The 21567-nt window shown below is 45.0% G+C and overlaps 1 protein-coding gene across 1 annotated transcript in view; it reads left to right on the top strand.

Annotated features, from left to right (window-relative positions):
* Nucleotides 1-21567, top strand: part of LOC110523833 (rabphilin-3A) — a 41032-nt gene that overhangs the window by 2775 nt on the left and 16690 nt on the right. The window lies entirely within an intron of this gene.

The following is a 21567-nucleotide window of genomic DNA, read 5'->3' as shown; positions in this document are numbered from 1 at the left end:
CTTCAGTTTGACACAGTTGGAACCTAGAGTAATTGACTTCCTGTCCCAAATCTGCAGGGAAAGCGATGTCGTCCACTACTTCCCTGGCTGCTCTCTCTCATGACAGATATTCTCCGGCACAACAAAGTGTGACCAGAGGTGATTGATTAGCAATGTACCATGAGTATGTTTGGAGTGTGTATAGCCGTCAAGGGTGATGGTGTTGTGAGTATGTGGAAGCACTAGTGCAAGTTAGATGCTGAATCAGGCGGTTGCATATCCTTAGTGAATATTAAGGCGTGTCCATTTCCTCTGTGTACCATACTGTTAATATGTTTTGTGACAGTCGTTCCCTGGCTGGGAAAATGAATGTGTGAGGGAACCAGAACTATAGATTCATTCTGAACCTGAGACCTGAGCTGAATGTTGACGCTGCATGGCCACACAGCCGTATCTGAAAGAGAAGGATAGAACTACACACATCCACGAGCTGGATAGAAATAGAGCAACAAATGAGCTCTTATGAGCAGAAAATCTTTGGCACATTATTCCCAGTATTGGACACCCCATTTCTTACAGAGAGGTACCCTACTGGTGCTGAGAAGTACCCTTCAAAGGTGACTAACTCTCCTCCTGGAGAGCTACTTAGTATGCAGGAATGTGCAGGACTTTTGATCCCATGAGAAGGGTTGCCAGTGGAGATTTTAGCATGTATATCTTGGTGCGGCAAACAAACAAAAAATGTTTTTAGATGCATGCCAGCAAAGCCACTACACAACACAACACTAAACATTTCATTAATTGCACTATAACAGTGAAAAACTGTGCCCACAAACTGTTAGGTCCTACATAAGGCTGTCCCGACAGCAGAGGTTTATTTTCAGCACCATGGAGTGAACCCTTACCACTGCTACACCTGGCTATCAGCGGAGCCTTGTCTGGCAGCGAAACAGTTCATTCAGCCTCATTTACTGTCTTTTATAAAACATTGCTGACATGGCTGACTTGCTTAAACAAATGTGGTTTCTACTGACAGTTGAGATGTACAAACTATGGCATAAGGGAACGATGAGCGGATAAGAGGCAATCCGTGATTTCGATTAAGACATTAATGAGCGAGATAGGACAGACGTAGTCAATATAACTATTTGTTCAGCACATTTGAAATGTACAGAGACAGAATTCAGAACATGGGCCGTTCTTACAGTGTTCTTCCAAGTACACCAAGTCAGAACCGTAGGATAAATAAATGGGGAAGGGACGAGGAGGAGTAGTAGGAAGGATCGGAGGACCAATGCGCAGCGTGGTAAGTGTTCATGATATTTATTATAACTCAGAACACTAACGAATAAAACAACAAAGAGAACGAAATGAAACCGAAACAGTCCTGTACGGTGAATACACACAAAACACAGAACAGAAAATAATCACACACAACTCAAAGGTGAAACCAGGCTACCTAAGTATGGTTCTCAATCAGGGACCACGATTGACAGTTGCCTTTGATTGAGAACCATACCAGGCCAAACACACAATCCCAAATTATAGAAAAAAGAACATAGACTGCCCACCCCAACTCACGCCCTGACCATACTAAAACAAAGACAAAACAAAGGAACTAAGGTCAGAACGTGACAGATACCTAGTCAGTTGTACAACTGAATGCATTCAACTGAAATGTCTCTTCTGCATTTAACCCAACCCCTCTGAACCAGAGAGGTACGGGGGGCTGCCTTAATAATCGACATCCACATCTTCGGCTCCCGATATAAGCAGACAATGAAAGCTATTACAATATTCAATGATTACATTTCTCTAAAACTGGTTCTAGGCTACATTTGCACCACCAAGTCAGAACAGTATGCACCACCAAGTTATGATGGGGAAAGGAACCAAATTATTAGGGTGAGGCACATGGGCTACTAACAGCTTACTACACAACATACACTTAGTATTACTTTCTTAGCTACAGTATACATCCCTGGCATATTACATAATTAATGCAGCAGTATACAAACTTTGTCTTCAATCATTGTCATCAACGTTTGGCATTCTCTGGATTTATGGTGCTTTCAAAACAACTGGGAACTCTGAAAAAAACAAGGTCGAATCATGACGTCAGTGGTCTTTAGGTCAGAGCTCTAGAAAGAGGCTGTCACAAATATCACCGAAGGTGGCTCCCCTTCCCGTTCGGGTGGCGCTCGGCGGTCGTCGTCGCCGGTCTACTAGCTGCTACCGATCCCTTTTCCCCTTTTCGTTTTGTTGGGTCTAATTGGTTTCACCTGTTCCTTGTTTGGGGTTTTGGGTTGGGGTTATTTAAGTTCAGTTGGCCCGCCTGTGTTCGTGCGGGCTTGTTTGCTGTTTTTGGTCAAGGAGTGTTCCTGTCTTTTGGATTTTCCGCTGTACAGCGCATGTACCTGTGTAGTACATTTTGGAGTGTTTTACGCCTGTGTTCGGCGTCACCCTCTTTGTGCGCTGTGCCTGTACGGAAATAAAGTGTTTTTCCGAATCCTCTGCTCTCTGCGCATGACTCCACACCCATCACTCTTCGAGCCGTTACAGAGGCCAGAGTTCCCGACTTGAAATTCTGAGTTGGATGAGCATTCAAAACATATTTTCCCAGTCGGAGCTTGATATTTTCAGAGTTCCAGTTGTCTTGAACTCACTGAAGTCTGAGATTTCCCAGTTCCAAGTTTCCAGTTGTTTTGAACGCAGCAGAAGTCATGTATTCATGTATTTTCTGGCCCATGGTGTTGCATGTGAATGTTTATCCTTTTAAGCTTGGACAAGAGACCCTTAATAAAGATAGGTGTCTCGCTAGCAGGACAACTTCCTGTAAAACTGGAGGGCGCGCAATTCAAATAAATAATCATAAATATTATGGATTTTAAACATTTAGGTACAAAAGTGTCTTATATCGGCTGAAAGCTTAAATTCTTGTTAATCTAACAGTAGCTATTACAGCGAAAACATGCCATGTGATTGTTTGAGGACGGCGCCGCACATCAAAATATTTTTCCGCCGGCACAGGTTTCATACATTCACATATAACAATTAAATATTCACTTACTTTTTAAAAATCTTCCTCTGATGTGTCATCCTATGGATCCCAGCTATAACATGTAGTGTCGTTTTGTTAGATGAAATCCTTCTTTATATCCCAAAAAGTCTGTTTAGTTGGCGCAATCGATTTGAGTAATCCAGTCGTTCAACTTGCAAAGAAAGGAATCTGAAAATCTACGCCAAAACTTTGTTTCAACAAGTCAAACTATGTTTCTATGTACTCCTCAGATACCCTAAAATGTTATCAAACTATAATATTTATTTCGGAAAGAAGTATGTTCAATAGGAAACCGATTTTAGCAGGTGCGTAATGTCTTCATGGCGTGCGCAAACACGAATTTCCAAAACTGTGTCTTTCTACTTAAACTGTTATTTGTTATTCAATTTTGATGTTACAAACCTGAAACCTTGAACATAGACTGCAAACACCCCATGGAAGCCATAGGAATTGCATCCAGGGAGTTTTCAATATAACCTTTCTCTTGCATTTCTAAGAGGATGGTCTCTCTCAAAAAAAACTCTTCTTTCCAATGGTACCAATTATATGCATATCCTGGCTTCAGGACCTGAGCTACAGGCAGTTTACTTTGGGAACGTCATTCAAGCAGGAAGTGGAGAGAAAAGGGGCCTAGCCCTAAGATGTTAAACCCAGACTTGGACCACACAGCCTCTCCACTGAATAGCAGGCTAGTGATTAATTTGCAATGCATGCAGTTAGCCATTGATTCCTTCCAAACCACTCATTGTTGAATTTGAGACTTCCAACTTGTTGTGTAATGTTTATGTCCAAGGGCCGATGAGCACCGATACATTTTATCTATAATTTCTCTTCATATTACAAGGGTTGAAAAGGATTTGCCAGTAGATTGTCGACCTGATTCATGATGATGACTACTAGCTAAGATTTTGAAAGTATGATGTTGACATGATCAGTCCAATGAAAAGCATGAGCTGGCGCACACCCAGAGAAAATTATGTAGTGTGGAGGTGCTGACTAACCGAGAACAAACTGTAAGCTACAAAAACAAAGTCGCACACCATATATATCAGCTCCCAGTAATGTATTAGGTAAAGAAACACCAACGTAATGGCATCACTGTGTCTTCTTCAGGGTGATGTCATGAATGCTTGAACCAGTTTACGTAGACAAACAGTGCAATTAGTACAATCAATGACAATAGTGAGGGGTGTGTCGTAATTGCTACAGTAGTTTGATCAGAATGAACCGAGCGAAACTGTTAAAAGACAATAGCTCACAGCATATTGAATATATTATGTCATTGTTATCATTAGCATAACATGAACATTATTGTTTCATAAATGTTTTACCTATATATTTAAATATTTCCAATTTCATGAAATGTTTTTGTCATATTTTGGTTCAACCATAGTGCATAATAAGCGTCATCAACAGGGGGAACATATTGGTGTACTCTGATAAGCTGTATTAAGAATACCTTAATTTACAAAATACCTGCTCACAGAAAATATAATTGTTCATAAGAAGGGTGATGAGATAGATTACTCCCTTTGTCTTGCATGAGATGATACCCCTAACAGGAATTTTTCGATCTGTATGTGGATATCTGAGAAGGATGTTTTTGTAGTGCTATTGCACTGTGCGCATGAGCCACATTTGTAGTTCCCATTTGGAATGGATGTCAAGAGTGTCTGAGTGGTCTCAGGGATCAGGTCAGATCTCACCAAGCTGTCCCCAATATTGTGACCACTCTTATTGACCACCAGTGGGGGTTTCTTGAAGAGGTGTGCAATTTTGTTTTCCTTAAAGTATACTTTTTATGTTACGGTCCCCACTACAACATAAATACATAAATAAGTACATGTAATTTTGTCCTTCTGCTTCTTCTGGGGAGTTCAAATATGGCCGACCGGTGGCTTCAAAGCCTCTCACTGGTCAATACATAGCATCAGTAGTCCAGAAGTTTATATATATCATTGTTCCTTCCTGAAGATGTGTCTCTGGGGACCTTATTCTTCCCCTTTATATCTCCTTCTATCCATCTCTTCTTCATCTATCCTTCTCTTCCTCTCTTTATCCACCCACCTCTTACCTCTACTACTCCTTGTTCTCTTTCTATCCCTCACTCCCTCACCTCTTCCATCACTGACTGACCAATGGCTCAATGCTATGGATAATGGCAGGTTTGTGGGTGTACTATTTTTAGATTTCAGTGGAGCATTTATTTAGTGCAAAATGATTGCATTATGCAGCATTGAATTGGGTACAGTCATATATATCTAACTGACAAGAAACAGTCCACCTATATCAATGGGTCGTTTTCTTCCCCTCATGCTTTAAACTGTGGAATACTGCAGGGCAGCTGCCTTGGGCCCCTAATTTACTTAATACACTGCTCTAAAAAATAAAGGACACACTTAAACAACACAATGTAACTCCAAGTCAATCACACTTCTGTGAAATCAAACTGTCCACTTAGGAAGCAACACTGATTGACAATAAATGTCACATGCTGTTGTGCAAATGGAATAGACAACAGGTGGAAACTATAGGCAATTAGCAAGACACCCCCAATAAAGGAGTGGTTCTGCAGGGGGTGACCACAGACCACTTCTCAGTTCCTATGCTTCCTGGCTGATGTTTTGGTCATGCTGATGTTTTGGTTGAATGCTGGCGGTGCTTTCACTCTAGTGGTAGCATGAGACGGAGTCTACAACCCACACAAGTGGCTCAGGTACTGCAGCTCATCCAGGATGGAACATCAATGCGAGCTGTGGCAAGAAGGTTTGCTGTGTCTGTCAGCGTAGTTTCCAGAGCATGGAGGCGCTACCAGGAGACATTCCAGTACATCAGGAGACGTGGAGGAGGCCGTAGGAGGGCAACAACCCAGCAGCAGGACCGCTACCTCCGCCTTTGTGCAAGGAGGAGCAGGAGGAGCACTACCAGAGCCCTGCAAAATGACCTCCAGCAGGCCACAAATGTGCATGTGTCTGCTCAAACGGTCAGAAACAGACTCCATGAGGGTGGTATGAGGGCCCGATGTCCACAGGTGGGGGTTGTGCTTACAGCCCAACACCGTGCAGGACGTTTGGCAGTTGCCAGAGAACACCAAGATTGTCAAAATCGCCACTGGTGCCCTGTGCTCTTCACAGATGAAAGCAGGTTCACACTGAGCACGTGACAGACGTGACAGAGTCTGGAGACACCGTGGAGAACGTTCTGCTGCCTGCAACATCCTCCAGCATGACCGGTTTGGCGGTGGGTCAGTCATGGTGTGGGGTGGCATTTCTTTGGGGGGCCGCACAGCCTTCCATGTGCTCGCCAGAGGTAGCCTGACTGCTATTAGGTACCGAGATGAGATCCTCAGACCCCTTGTGAGACCATATGCTGGTGCGGTTGGCCCTGTGCTCCTCCTAATGCAAGACAATGCTAGACCTCATGTGGCTGGAGTGTGTCAGCAGTTCCTGCAAGAGGAAGGCATTGATGCTATGGACTGGCCCGCCCGTTCCCCAGACCTGAATCCAATTGAGCACATCTGGGACATCATGTCTCGCTCCATCCACCAACAGACTGTCCAGGAGTTGGCGGATGCTTTAGTCCAGGTCTAGGAGAAGATCCCTCAGGAGACCATCTGCCACCTCATCAGGAGCATGCCCAGGCGTTGTAGGGAGGTCATACAGGCACGTGGAGGCCACACACACTACTGAGCCTCATTTTGACTTGTTTTAAGGACGTTACATCAAAGTTGGATCAGCCTGTAGTGTGGTTTTCCACTTTAATTTTGAGTGTGACTCCAAATCCAGACCTCCAGACCTCCTTGATAAATTTGATTTCCATTGATAATTTTTGTGTGATTTTGTTGTCAGCACATTCAACTATGTAAAGTATTCAATAAAAATATTTCATTCATTCAGATCTAGGATGTGTTATTTTAGTGTTCCCTTTATTTTTTTGTTTGAGCAGTGTATATACCAACGACCTTCCTTATGCCTTATCTGAAACCCAAGCTACTATATTTGCAGATGATACTACAATTTATACATCAAGACAATCGGTTCAACAAGTATAGCAAGCTCTACAAGTAGATTTGGTTCATATCAGGGAGTGGGTTTGCCGGAACAAACTGGTTTTGAACACCAAGAAAACCAAGGTTGTTGGTCTGTTCTACCAGGAAAAGGTCAACACAGCATGGAAAAAAATTTAGGAAGTGGCAGAAACCAAACTTCTAGGGGTGAAGCATCTCAAATAACTAATCTATGTAAAATATATATATTACATGCATGCATGATCAGATGGATAGTTAAATATTTACCGGGAAAGATTCTTAAGCGAACAACCCAAGCATTAATTGGGAGTCAGGTGAACTATTGTTCTGTGTTCTGGGGAAATGCATTAGCAAGTGAAATTAGGAGGCTGGCGTCCTACCTGGGCGCATACCTGGTTGACTGGGGTGTTGGCGTTGGAAATCCACGATGAGGCCTTGGGTCCAGGATGTCTCTGGCATTGAAGAACCTGTCATACGTGGAGTACATGTTTTGGGGGGGGGGGGGAGGGAGTGGGAGAAGACAAAGATGTCATCAATGTAGACGAAGATGAACCAGTTCAACATGTTGCAGAGAACATAATTTACCAGAGCCTGGAACACAGCAGGGGCGTTGGTGAGGACAAATGGCATGACCAAATACTTAGTGGCCTCTGGCCGTGTTGAAGGCGGTCTTCCACTCATTCCCCTCCCGTATCCGCACCAGGTGGTAGGCGTTCCATTGATCCAGCTTGGAAAACACAGTGGCCCCCTGGAGCGGCTCGAAGGCCGAGGAGATGAGTGGTAGCGGGTAGCGGTTCTTCACCATTATGCCATTGAGTTCCCGGTAGTTGATGCACGGGCATAGGCTCTTGTCCTTCTTCTCCACAAAGAACCCTGCGCCGGCGGGAGAGGATGAAGGACATATAAATCCTCCAGCTAGGGAGTCCCCAATGTGGGTGCCCATAGCCTTGGTCTCCGGTCCCGATAGCAAGTACAGTTGTCCCCGGGGTGGAGTGGTGCCAGGGGAAAGGTCAATCCTGCATTCATATGGTCGGTGCGGCAGAAGTGAAGTGGCCCGGGCCTTGTTGAACACCTCCCAAAAGTCCTGGTATTCTGCGGGGATGGTGGAGAGGTCCGGGGCATCTTCCGAGCCCCCAGGAATACGTCCCGGGGAAAGTTGCACCGTCTTCATAATGGACTCCAGCCCATGATGGCACCAGTAGACCAGTTGATGAGGAGGATTGTGTCGCTGGAGCCAGGAGAATCCCAAAACCACGGGAATCTGAGGACACTTCATGAGCAGGAATTGAATAGTCTCGCTGTGATTCCCTGACACCCGTAGGTTGATGGGAGTGGTAATATGAATGACGCGGCCTATAGATCGCCCATCCAGCGCTCTAACATCCATGGGAGAAGAAAGGGGCTGAGTGGGCATGTTCAGCTCGGAATCCAGGGTAGCATCCTAAAAGCTCTCATCGGTCCCAGAGTCAATCAGGACCCGGAGAGATTTAGACTGCTTTCCCCACAGCAGAATGGCATGAAAAGGGGTGTGAGCAAGGAAAGCAAGAAAGCTCTCCATATCGCCCACCAGAGTACTCACTCCTACCAGTGAGCCTGGTCTTTTTAAAGGACAAGAGGACACAAAATGACCAAGAGTCCCGCAATACAGACAACTCTTCGTGTTGGTCCTGTATTACCGTTCCGCTGGCTACCTAGTTGCATAGGCTCAGGAAGCGGTGGCTCAGCCGTCTTCGGCAACTCTCGGGGAAGGTCGGTAAGCCTCATATTCTCTCGGCAATGAGATCGTCGGGGACTTCCAGGATGACTCGGAGGCAAGATGGAATCCCTGGACATGCAGGCAAAGTCAAATTTCCTCTCCCTCCGTCATTCCTGTAGTCGCCCATCGATTCAGATGGTCAAAGCGATGAGGGAATCGAGATCCGTAGGTAATTCCCGAGCTGCAAGCTTGTCCTCCTCCGAGATGCAGTGCAGGAACATATCGAACAGTGCTTCCTGGTTCCAAACACTCTCCGCTGCCAACTTGCGGAAATCCACACCATCTGCCACACAGTGGGAGTCCTGCCGAAGCTGGATTAGCTTCCGGGCAGCTTCTCTCCCGGAGAACGGGGTGTAAGAAACCTTCACCTCCCCCCGAACCCCTCCAGACTAACGCATATGAACAACTGTTGTTCCCATACAGCAGTAGCCCAGGTGAGAGCCCTCCCGGACATCAGTGTGATGAGAGAGGCAATCTTGGAGCAATCCGGGGGAAGGAGGAGGGCTGAAGCTCAAACATGAGAGCACCCTGAGCACCCAGGGGCTGTGGGGTTACCACCGTAGTAGGCTGCCTCCCAGACAACCTGCGGAATTGCTCCAGCAAAATATACAATGCCCGGTCATGGCGTTCAGCCAACGTGTGGACCCCCTCCCTAAGGCCACGAAGCAGTTCCTCGTGCCTCCAGATGGTTGCTCCTTGAGAGGAGATGGTGTCGCACAGCTGTCCTGGGACTGCTGGGTCAGTCATGGCCAGTTCGTACTATCAGGTTTGAAGGTGAGACCCAGATGCAGACTGTGTCAAAGTAAATGTTTATTACAGCAACAGGGGCAGGCAAACGACAGGTTAAGGCAGTCAGGGGTTGATAATCCAGAGTAGGGGCAAAGGTACAGGATGGCAGGCAGGCTCAGGGTCAGGTCAGGCAGAGGTCGGTAATCCAGAGGTGGGGCAAAGGTACAGGATGGCAGGCAGACAGAGTAGTCAGGCAGGCGGGCTCAGAGACAGGACAAGCAAGGGTCAAAACCAGGAGGGTGAAAAAAAGAGAGACTGGGGGAAAAGAAGTAGCTGAGACAAAATGCTGGTTGACTTGACAAACAAGATGAACTGGCAACAGACAAACAGAGAACACAGGTGTAAATACACAGGGGATAATGGGGAAGATGGGAGACACCTAGAGGGGGGTGGAGACAATCACAAAGACAGGTGAAACACATCAGGGTGTGACACTTGGCTGGTCATCAATCAACACAATAATTGAAAAAAAAATGCTTATTTTATTTCACAATGTACACCATTTAAAACAGCCAAACTCTATTCACAACAGTATTCAGTTGGTAAGAGACCGACATTAAGTAAATACTAGTAATAAATTGTCCACGTCTATGCGTTATAAAGACAGAAAAGAGGAATAGTCCAAATAACATTTCGATTTAGAGCAATAAAGAATTTGAAAAATGTATCTGAGCAAACCAGAAACCATTCAAAATATATATGCAAACAATAGTATTTTAACTATTTAAATATAATAAATTGGAAGGTTGTGCGGGGACTATGGTAGATGAAGGACTCAATATATATTTTTGGACTATTAAGAGTATTTATCTGGTTAATACTGTATGTCAGTGTATTATGTCTGTTTGTGTGTTATATGTGAAAATGATCATATTCTAAATTCTATTTAAATGTTTAAGGAAACCATGATTGATGTCTTTGATACCATTCCACACATTCCCCTCCAGCAATTACCATTACCAAGTCCGTTCTCCCCAATGGAGGTGCCACCAACCTCCTAAGCTATCTGCCCAGCCCTGACCTATATCACATCTTCACCTCCATCCATCTCCTCAGGTCATGGCACCTGTGATTGAAGCAGTAGATTGACAGCAGGGCTGTCTGGAAGAGAAAGAGAGAGGGGGGGGGGATGGAAAGAGAGAGATGGAGAAAGAGAGAGAGAGAGGAAGTGAGAGAGGCAAAAGGAGAGAGTCAGAGGGAGAGGGAGAAAGAATGTTCATTAGCATAAGGCCTATGTTGTTGTTGTGGCGGACTGACTGCTGCCCCTGGTGTATCACACACACGCGCGCACACACAATTTCATTCTCTCAAACGAGCACTGTTGCCTTCCCTCTGCTAATCAAGAGGGCTATGAACTGCCATGGCCCCAAGCCCACCCCAATACCCCGCACACACATGCAGATAGAGATAGAGAGAGAGAGAGAGAGAGAGAGAGAGAGAGAGAGAGAGAGAGAGATGCACTTCTTAACCTTCTGCTAAATGTATGACCATATTAGAGACACATATTTCCCTCAGATTACACAGATCCACAAAGAATTTGAAAACAACCCCGATTTTGGTAAACTCCCATATCTACTGGGTGAAATACCAGTGTGCCATCACAGCAGCAAGCTTTGTGACCTGTTGCCACAAGAAAAGGGCAACTAGTGAAAAACAAACACCATTGTAAATACAACCAATATTTATGTTTATTTATTTTCCCTTTTGTACTTTATCTATTTGCACATCATTACAACACTGTATATAGACATAATATGACATTTGAAATGTCTTTATTCTTTTGTAACTTTTCTTCCATTTTGTCATGCTACAACCTGTACTCTAAAATGGATTTAAAAAATGCCGCCCCCCTCCCCCCATCAATCTACAGACAATACCCCATCATGACAAAGAAAAAAACTGGTTTTTATTTTTTTGTGCAAATGTATAAAATAAAATAAACTGAAATAATTTATTTACATAAGTATTCAGACCCTTTACTCTGTGATTACAGCCTCGAGTCTTCTTGGGTATGACGCTACAACCTTGGAACACTTGCATTCTTCTCTGCAGATCCTCTCAAGCTCTGTCAGGTTGGATGGGGCGCGTCGCTGAACAGCTATTCTCAGGTCTCCAGAAATATTAGATCGGGTTCAAGTCCAGGCTCTGACTGGGCCACTCAAGGACATTCAGAGACTTGTCCCGAAGCCACTCCTGTGTTGTCTTTGCTGTGTTCTTGGTGTCGTTGACCTCTTGGAAGGTGAACCTTCACCCAGGTCTGAGGTCCTGAGCTCTCTGGTACAGGTTTACATCAAGGATCTCTCTGTACTTTGCTTAGTTCATCTTTCCTTCGATCCTGACTAATCTCCCAGTCCCTGCCGCTGATAAACACAGCAAGATGCTGCCACAACCATGCTCCACCATGACGCTTGGCATTCAAGCCAAAGAGTTCAATATGTGTTTCATCAGACCAGAGAATCTTGTTTCTCATGGTCTGCGAGTCTTTAGTTGCCTTTTGGCAAACTCCAAGCGGCTTTTATGTGCCATTTACTGAGGAGTGGCTTCCGTCTGGCCACTCCACCATAAAGGCCTGATTGGTGGAGTGCTGCAGAGATGTTTGTCCTTCTGGAAGTTATCCTATCTCCACAGAGAAACTCTGGAGCTCTGTCAGAGTGATCATCGGGTTTTTGATCCCCTCCCTGACCAAGGCCCTTGATCAATGGAAACAGGATGCACCTGAGCTCAATTTTGAGTCTCATAGCAAAGGGTCTGAATACTTATGTAAATAAGGTGTTTTATTTTTACTACATTTGCAAAAATGTCAAATCTGTTTTCACTTTGTCTTTATGGGGTACTGTGATTGATGAGGGAAAAATAGATTTTATAGATTTTAGAATAAGGCTGTAACGTAACAAGATGTGAAAAACTTCCATGGGCACTGTATGTGTTCTCACCCTCCCCTTGTACACCCCTCTGAAGTCACAGCATAGTCCCAAAATCTACAAGACGTTTAGTCTTTTCCTATAGCCATATTTGTTAGCGGTCTTCTCCTTCAGCACACTGAGGTGTGTGTCGTCAGCTCCTCCCTTCAGCGACTGAGGAAGATGTTTCCAGACAGCACTGCCATATCAGAGCTTTAAGCCTGTCTGTTTGTGTGTGTGTGCTTTCTGCAGACTTAGTATTGAGCATTTATCTGCTCTTATGTCATTAGACCGCCTGTGCATCGTGCATGTGTTTGTCGGTATATCCACAGAGAGTCATCAACAGGAATAGAGGGAGGGGATGTGGAGAGCTCCAAGCTTTATAATCTGCTTCCACTGAGTGAAGACTAGAGAGACAGGAGAGAATGAGAGATGAGAGGAGGAGAGGAAAGAGGGTGAAGATAGAAGGATGGAGAGGAGGATCCATTGTCATCGAGCTGTCAGGGTAAGGAATCCCGTGGGAATGTAATTCTCTAGAATCTTCTATGTTCTATAAAGAACTCCCACTACATCAGCATATATCACAACCAGGGAATCCAGGATAAGTGGAGTAGCAAAAAAGTTTCCCAAGGGTGGCAAAAGGAAAAACAAAGCTTTTAAAATCATTGCATATCAAAATATTTGGACAGTTTTAACATGGAATACCCTTCAAATATACGGTGCATTTGGAAAGTATTCAAACCCCTTGACTTTTTTCACTTTTTGTTACGTTACAGCCTATTCTAAAATGGATTAAATCATTTTTCCCACTCATCAATCTACACACAATACCCCATAATGACAGAGCAAAAACAGGTTTTTAGAAATGTTTGCAAATGTAAAAAAAAAAAATATATATATATATATATAATATATCACATTTACATAAGTATTCAGACCTTTTACTCAGTATTTTGTTAAGGAACTATTGGCAGCTATTACAGCCTTGTCTTCTTGGGTATGGCACTACAAGCTTGGCACAGCTGTATTTGGGGAGATTCTCCCATTCTTCTCTGCAGATCCTCTCAAGCTCTGTCAGGTTGGATGGGGAGCGTCGCTGCACAGCTATTTTCAGGTCCTTCCAGAGATGTTTGATTGGTTTAAAGTCCGGGCTTGGGCTGGGCCACTCAAGGGCATTCAAAGACTTGTCCAGAAGCCACTCCTGCGTTGTCTTGGCTGTGTGCTTAGGGTTGTTGTCCTTGTCCAGCTGAACATTCACCCCGGTTTGAGGTCCTGAGCCCTCTGGAGCAGGTTTTCATCAAGGATCTCTCTGTACTTTGCTCCTTTCATCTTTCCCTCGATCCTGACTAGTCTCCCAGTCCCTGCCACTGAAAAACATCCCCACAGCATGATGCTGCCGCCACCATGCTTCAACCGTAGGGATGGTGCCAGGTTTCATCCAGATGTGACGTTTGACATTCAGGCCAAAGTGTTCAATCTAGGTTTCATCATACCAGAGAATCTTGTTTCTCATGGTCTGAGAGTCCTTTAGGTGCCTTTTGGCAAACTCCAAGCGAGCTGTGAAGTACCTTTTACTGAGGAGTGGCTTCCGTCTGGCCACTTACCATAAAGGCCTTAGTGGTGGAGTGCTGCAGAGATGGTAGGTTCTCCCATCTCCAAAGATGAACCTCTTGAGTTCTGTCAAAGTGACCATCGGATTCTTGGTCACCTCCCTGACCACGGCCCTTCTCCGCTGATTGCTCAGTTTGGCCGTGCGACCAGGTCTAGGAGGAGTATTGATGGTTCAAAACTTCTTCCATTTAAGAATGATGGAGGCCACTGTGTTCTTGGGGACCTTCAATGCTGCAGAATTTTTTTGGTACGCTTCCCCAGATCTGTGCCTCGACACAATCCTGTCTCGGAGCTCTACGGACAATTCCTTCGACCTCATGGCTTGGTTTATGCTCTGACATGCTCTGTCAACTGTGTGACATTATATAGACAGGTGTGTGCCTTTCCAAATCATGTCCAATCAATTTAATTTGATGTCAGGAGATATCAGACCATTTCTTACATGAATATGTCATTTTGATTTGTCTTGCCTTCCAGGTCACCTACTTGGTCATTTTGTAAAAATATATTATTTTCTGGAACTTCTAAACTTGAAACGTGCCTTTTTCAGGACCCTGTCTTTCAAAGATAATTCGTAAAAATCCAAATAACTTCACAGATCTTCATTGTAAAGGGTTTAAACACTGTTTCCCATGCTTGTTCAATGACTCATAAACAATTAATGAACGTGCACCTGTGGAACAGTCGTTAAGACACTAACAGCTTACAGACGGTAGGCAATTAAGGTCACAGTTATGAAAACTTAGGACACTAAAGAGGCCTTTCTACTGACTCTGAAAAACACCAAAAGAAAGATACCTAGGGTCCCTGCTCACCTGCGTGAACATGCCTTAGGCATGCTGCAAGGAGGCATGAGGACTGCAGATGTGGCCAGGGCAATAAATTGCAATGTCCGTATTGTAAGACGCCTAAGACAGGGAGACAGGGCGGACAGCTGATCATCCTCGCAGTGGCAGACCATGTGTAACAACACCTGCACAGGATCGGTACATCCAAACATCAGACCAGCGGGACAGGTACAGGATGCCAACAACAACTGCCCGAGTTACACCAGGAATGCACAATCCCTCCATCAGTGCTCAGACTATCCTCAATAGGCTGAGAGAGGCTGGACTGAGAGTTTGTAGGCCTGTTGTAGCAGGTCCTCACCAGACATCACAAACAACAATGTTGCCTATGGGCACAAATCCACCGTTGCTGGACCAGACAGGACTGGCAAAAAGTGCTCTTCACTGACGAGTCACAGTTTTGTCTCACCAGGGGTGATGGTTGGATTCCCATTTATCGTCAATGGAATGAGCATTACACCGAGGCCTGAACTCTGGAGCGGGATCGATTTGGAGGTGGAGGGTCCATCATGGTCTGGGGCGGTGTGTCACAGCATCATCGGACTGAGTGTGTTGTCATTGCAGGCAATCTCAATGATGAGATACAGGGAAGACATCCTCCTTCCTCATGTGGTACCCTTCCTGCAGGCTCATCCTGACATGACCCTCCAGCATGAGAATGCCACCAGCCATACTGCTCGATCTGTGCCCGATTTGTCAGTGTTCTGCCATGGCCGGCGAAGAGCCCGGATCTCAATCCCATTGAGCACGTCTGGGACCTGTTGGATCGGAGGGTGAGGGCTAGGGCCATTCCCCCCAGAAATGTCCGGGAACTTGCAGGTGCCTAGGTGGAAGAGTGGGGTAACATCTCACAGCAGAACTGGCAAATCTGGTGCAGACCATGAGGAGGAGATGCACTGTAGTACTTAATGCAGCTGGTGGCCACACCAGATACTGACTGTCACTTTTGATTTTGACCCCCCTTTTGTCCAGGGACACATTATTCAATTTCTGTTAGACACATGTCTGTGGAACTTGTTCAGTTTGTCCAACTTGTTATGTTCATACAATATTTACACATGTTAAGTTTTCTGAAAATTAAAGCAGTTTACAGTGGGAGGACGATTCTTTTTTTGTTGTGTTTACATGTACACATCTCATTGTTATTCAATTATTAGAGATGCACAAATTGCTTTTGCACCCACCGTGCGTCATGTCCGCAATGGTCATGTGAGGTGAAATGTTATATATTTTGTGATGTGATCTGTCAGTTTGTTTGTTTGACCTGACGAAGATTCCTTTCGGATCGAAACGTTGTCAATAAAGCCATGAATTGGGAGCTTTAACAGCGTGCGGGCCGTCTTGTTCTATACTAGTCTTTATTATCCCAGCACCAATGTTTTTAAGGATGTGCGTATGACCACAAACGTTTCAATCAATTGAATTTACCACAAGTGTACTCACAAGTGTACTCATCTAAAAGATGATCAATGGAAACAGGATGCACCTGAGCTCAATTTCGAGTCTCATAGCAAAGGGTATGAATACTTACTTAAATAAGGTATTTCTGTTTTTTATGTTTAATAAATCAGTTTTTGCTTTGTCATTATGGGGTATTGTATGTGATTTGATGTCTATTCAATTTTTTTTAATCCATTTTAGAATAAGGCTGTATGTAATGTAACAAAATGTGGGAAAAGTCCAGGGGTCTGAATACTTTCCCGAATACACTGTATATATTATTAGGTACCGTTCACGAAAGTGGATGGCTCCTGCACACCCTGAGTCACGTGGCCGTGGCTTGCTAAATAAAGCAGGCAGACAGGCTTCGAGCCATTCAGTTACTGTTCGATTGAATGTTAGACTTGACAAAACGAGTGACCTAAGCAACTTTGAGCATGGTATGATTGTCGGTGACAGGCGTGCCGGTTCCAGTATCTCAGAAACGGCCACCCTCCTGGGCTTTTCACGCACAACAGTGTCTAGGGTTCACCGAGAATGGGGTGACAAACAAAAAGACATCCAGTCAGCAGCAGTCCTGTGGGCGAAAACAGCTTGTTGATGAGACAGGTCGAAGGAGAATGGCAAGAATTGTGCAATCTAACACGCGGGCCACAAACAGGCAAATAACAGCACAGTACAACAGTGTTGTGCATAACGGCATCTCGGAATGCACAGCTGGTCAGTCCTTGTCACAGATGGGCTATTGTAGCAGACGACCACACCAGGATCCACTCCTATCAGCTAAAAACAAGAAGCGGCTCCAGTGGGCACGCGATCACCAACACTTGACAATTGTGGAGTGGAAAACAATTGCATTGTCCCAACGAATCCCAGTTCCTGTTGGGTCATGCTGATGGCAGAGTCAGGATTTGGCGTAAGCAGCAAGAGTCCATGAACACCTGTACAGGCTGGTGGCGGTGTTGTACCACCAGCCAATCTGCAGCAACTGCCTGATGCCAGATGGACCCACATCCCTATGGAACGTTTCCTATTTGTAGAATCCATGCCCCTAAGAATTCAGGCTGTTCTGGAGGCAAGGGGGTGTCGACACGGTACTAGACAGTATTAGATGTAATTAATAAACTAGCCAGTTAATGTATAGACAAACTGATTGACTACAGAGATTTTCCAGAGCTGTTAGGATTCCTGAGGCAGTGGAAAATCCATAGAATTAGAAGTGGTTGGACTCAGAATGTAAGGACCGACGCTGGAGACGAGAAGAGGGGGAAAGAGTGGGAGCAGGCGTGACAGGAATACCCCTCTAATTCTACGACTGCAGCATTACATGCCTGACAGTACCAGAACTGGGTTCAATACATGTGTATTTGATTATTTGTTGTGTAAATACTTGTTTTTTTGTGTATTTTAGTATTTTCAAATAATCTGGCCCAAATCAAATAGTAATTTTCTATAAAAGCTTACTAAAAAAAAATATGTATACAAAATACTTATTTCCAAATACATTATTTCAAATTCCAAACAGACCTGGATTCAAATGTATGAAATATTTAAATATTTATATTTGAATATACACTTGTCTGTGTATTTGAGTATTTCCAAATACATTCCAATATTCAACTCCTTGTGTTTTCAAAGAAAATATATTGAAGTTCTTACTTCCAAATGTCTTTGAAAGTAATTGAAATACCCTGAATAGTATTTGAACCCAGGTCTAGACAAAACGACAGCCTCACCCATGTAGGCAATGATGAATAGCTGCAGATGTTTATGGATGAAATCCTACATTATGCAAATTAGGACACGGATAAGGGTTTGACGTCCCATTTCCATGGCATTTGTCTTTGAATTTATTCAATGTAATTAGAGTTCTACAGTATTTCTAGCGTGAAATGTAAAGAAACAAGAGGGAAAGGCCTTTTTCCATGACAGGAAAGCACAGGAGGATGACACAGTCTGCCAGACCTAGCTAGCCCCTGGCATGACACACACACACACACACACACACACACAAATACAAATACAAACAAACACAAACACACAAACAAACACAAATACACACACACTCATACAAATACACACACTCATACAGACATACACAAATACACACACACACACAGCCCAGGGAACAGCAATTGTCCTTAGTCAACCCACACTGTCTCGTGGAGCTAAAATGCCTCCGCTTTCTTTTACTTCACTTCAGTTTGCAGTTAGACTGCAGTTCCTTGGGCTGTGTGTGTGTGTGTGTGTGTGTGTATTTGTGTGTGTGCGTGCATGCTTTTCCCTGGGACAGTGTCAGTCGATAGATGCACAGTGACAGGTCCTCTCTCTCAGCTCACTGTGTGTGGGTGTTGCTTATGCCGTGTGTGTTACGGGTGCTGTGTGTGGGTGTTGCTTGTGCCGTGTGTGTCTGTGACAGCAGCTGCAGAGGACAGACCAGCTTGAGGACAGATAGATGCACATACACACACAAACAAACACCCACACACACACACACCACACACACATTGTTATAAAACCACCTGGCTCATTAAAATCAGACTCAAACCAGATGCGAACTGAAAACGTACATTTATTTTTTATTTTTGGAAGGAGAAAAAAAATGGAACAGAAATGTTATTTCAAATGGACTCTACGTACAGCTTTCAATCTTCTTCCCGAGATGAAAGACTTGTCTACTGTAAATTCCTCCTGGCGTCTGTGTGTGTGTGTTCGCTCATGTTTGTGTTGGAGTGAGCTAGAGGAGTGCAGGGGTCTTTGATTTTATGGTGCAGGTTCAGTCCAGTGCTCTTCATGACTGGTCTGTTCTCTCAGGGTGTTAGAAGGGATGTATCCTCCTGTGCTATTCCATTCCCCTGCAGGTACTTCCTGATTCAGATTACCTTAAATCATGAGTATGCATATGCACGAGCAGGCAATCCTTATATATATATATATATATATATATATTAACATCATATTTCCTTGCGTGTCATCCTACTGACTAACTCCCTTCAGTCACGTCGCTGGCTTTGATCTTAGCCCCGTTAGCCCTGCACACTGTGTGTGTGTGTGTGTTTGAGAATTACATCATGTTCAACTGTCGCATATCCTCCCTCTCAGTGGACGACATTAGGAATCAGATAACCATTCTGTCCCCTCCCCTTTACACTGATCTAGACCATTGATTTACAACACCACTTCAACCAGCCCGACTCAATAGTGTGTGTGTGTGTGTGTGTGTGTGTGTGTGTGTGTGTGTGCTCCACAAAGTTGGTTCTTTGAGTATAATAGGCTACACGAGTGATATAGGTGTCTTGACCCATACATAGCCACAGGAAGCAGGGATGCTGAAAAATCAGAATGAAAAAAAGGTATTCACAAAAGTAGTGCACTGGGCCTTTTACTAGTCCTGTATTAGTGGGCAATTTTTTGGTTTTATGTGATGTCTTACAATGTGTGTGAGAGATGAGGTCAGTCTCATGCCATTGTAGAACTTTCCTTCCCCCCCCACTTCAGCCTCAACCCACCAATGTCACACACACACACACACACACACACACACACACACACACGGTGACAGGAATCAGTCAGGTTGCCAAACTGCCCGCTGTCACGGCAACCCCTGACATTTCCAATCATCAGGGAGAGAACATTATGAAAGGATAGAAAGGGCTGGAGAGAGATGGGGGGGGGGGGGGGGGGGGGAGTGAGCGCGAGAGCGAGAAAGAGAGAGATATGTTTCCCATGTCAATAAAAGCCCTTAAATTGAATTGAGAGAGAGCTAACAAAGTGGAAAAGAGGCAGGGCAAACAGCTTGGTGATGCTTTGATGTCAGTTATGCTGATGGCTATATTGTAGATATCCTGTATACTTAAATGAACACACACTGTATCAATCATTCAATCAAATGTATTTATAAAGCCCTTTTAACATCAGCAGTTGTCACAAAGTGTTTATACAGAAACCCAGCCTAAAACCCCAAAGTGCAAGCAATGCAGATATAGAAGCACGGTGGCTAGGAACAACTCCCTAGACAGGAACCTAGGAAGAGACCTAGAGAGGAACCAGGCTCAGAGGGGTGGCCAGTCCTCTTCTGGTTGTGCTGGGTGGAGAGGAACCAGGCTCTGAGGGCTGGCCAGTCCTCTTCTGGCTGTGCTGGGTGGAGAGGAACCAGGCTCTGAGGGCTGGCCAGTCCTCTTCTGGCTGTGCTGAGTGGAGAGGAACCAGGCTCTGAGGGCTGGCCAGTCATCTTCTGGCTGTGCTGAGTGGAGAGGAACCAGGCTCTGAGGGCTGGCCAGTCATCTTCTGGCTGTGCTGAGTGGAGAGGAACCAGGCTCTGAGGGCTGGCCAGTCCTCTTCTGGCTGTGCTGGGTGGAGAGGAACCAGGCTAAGAGGGCTGGCCAGTCCTCTTCTGGCTGTGCTGGGTGGAGAGTATAAGAGTAACGTGACCATCGTTCTTCAAAATGTTCAAACATTCATAGATGACCAGCAGGGTCAAATCACAGTGGTTGTAGAGGGTGCAACAGGTCAACACCTCAGGAGTAAATGTCAGTTGGCTTTTCATTGCCAAGCATTCAAAGGTTGAGACAGCAGGTGCGGCAGAGAGAGAGGAGAGGGGGAGGGGGAGGGGGGGGGGGGGGGGGGGGGGGGGGGGTCGAAACAGCACGTCCGGTGAACAGGTCAGGGTTCAGTACCAATGTTTCCCCAACTATTACAGAAGCAAAGTACCCACCTACCACTAATTTCTGTTACCTCTCCCAGCCCAAGACATTTGGTACAGCAGTTCTTCAGTTCAAAACCAGGGTAGCACCAGTCCTGTCTGCTCAATAGTCGTTTAGACTCCTGTTTGTCAACCCTGGTCCTGGTGACCCACAGCAAATGCTGAAATACACTGATCTAATGCACAGTTTCTCAATCCTGGTCCTGGGACCCAAAGGGTGCCATTTTTGTTTTTGCCCTACTGTACCACTCACACACTTCCTTCAACTAATCAACTCCTCATCGAGCCTTTGACTTGAATCAGGTGTGTAGTGGTAGGGCCAGGATTGAGAAACATTGATCTAAAGCAGTAGTTCCCAAACTGCGAGGGGTCGGCGGGGGGTCCCCTGCTGAGAGGGGTCCCCTGCTGTATCCTACGTGACAGTGTTCTAATCTAGCCGATGATAATGTTGTGT

The sequence above is a fragment of the Oncorhynchus mykiss genome, chromosome 5 (genome assembly GCF_013265735.2).
Source record: "Oncorhynchus mykiss isolate Arlee chromosome 5, USDA_OmykA_1.1, whole genome shotgun sequence".
Taxonomy (NCBI): Eukaryota; Metazoa; Chordata; class Actinopteri; order Salmoniformes; family Salmonidae; genus Oncorhynchus; species Oncorhynchus mykiss.
Note: the sequence above shows the minus strand (reverse complement) of the source record. Positions and strands in the feature narration are given on the sequence as shown.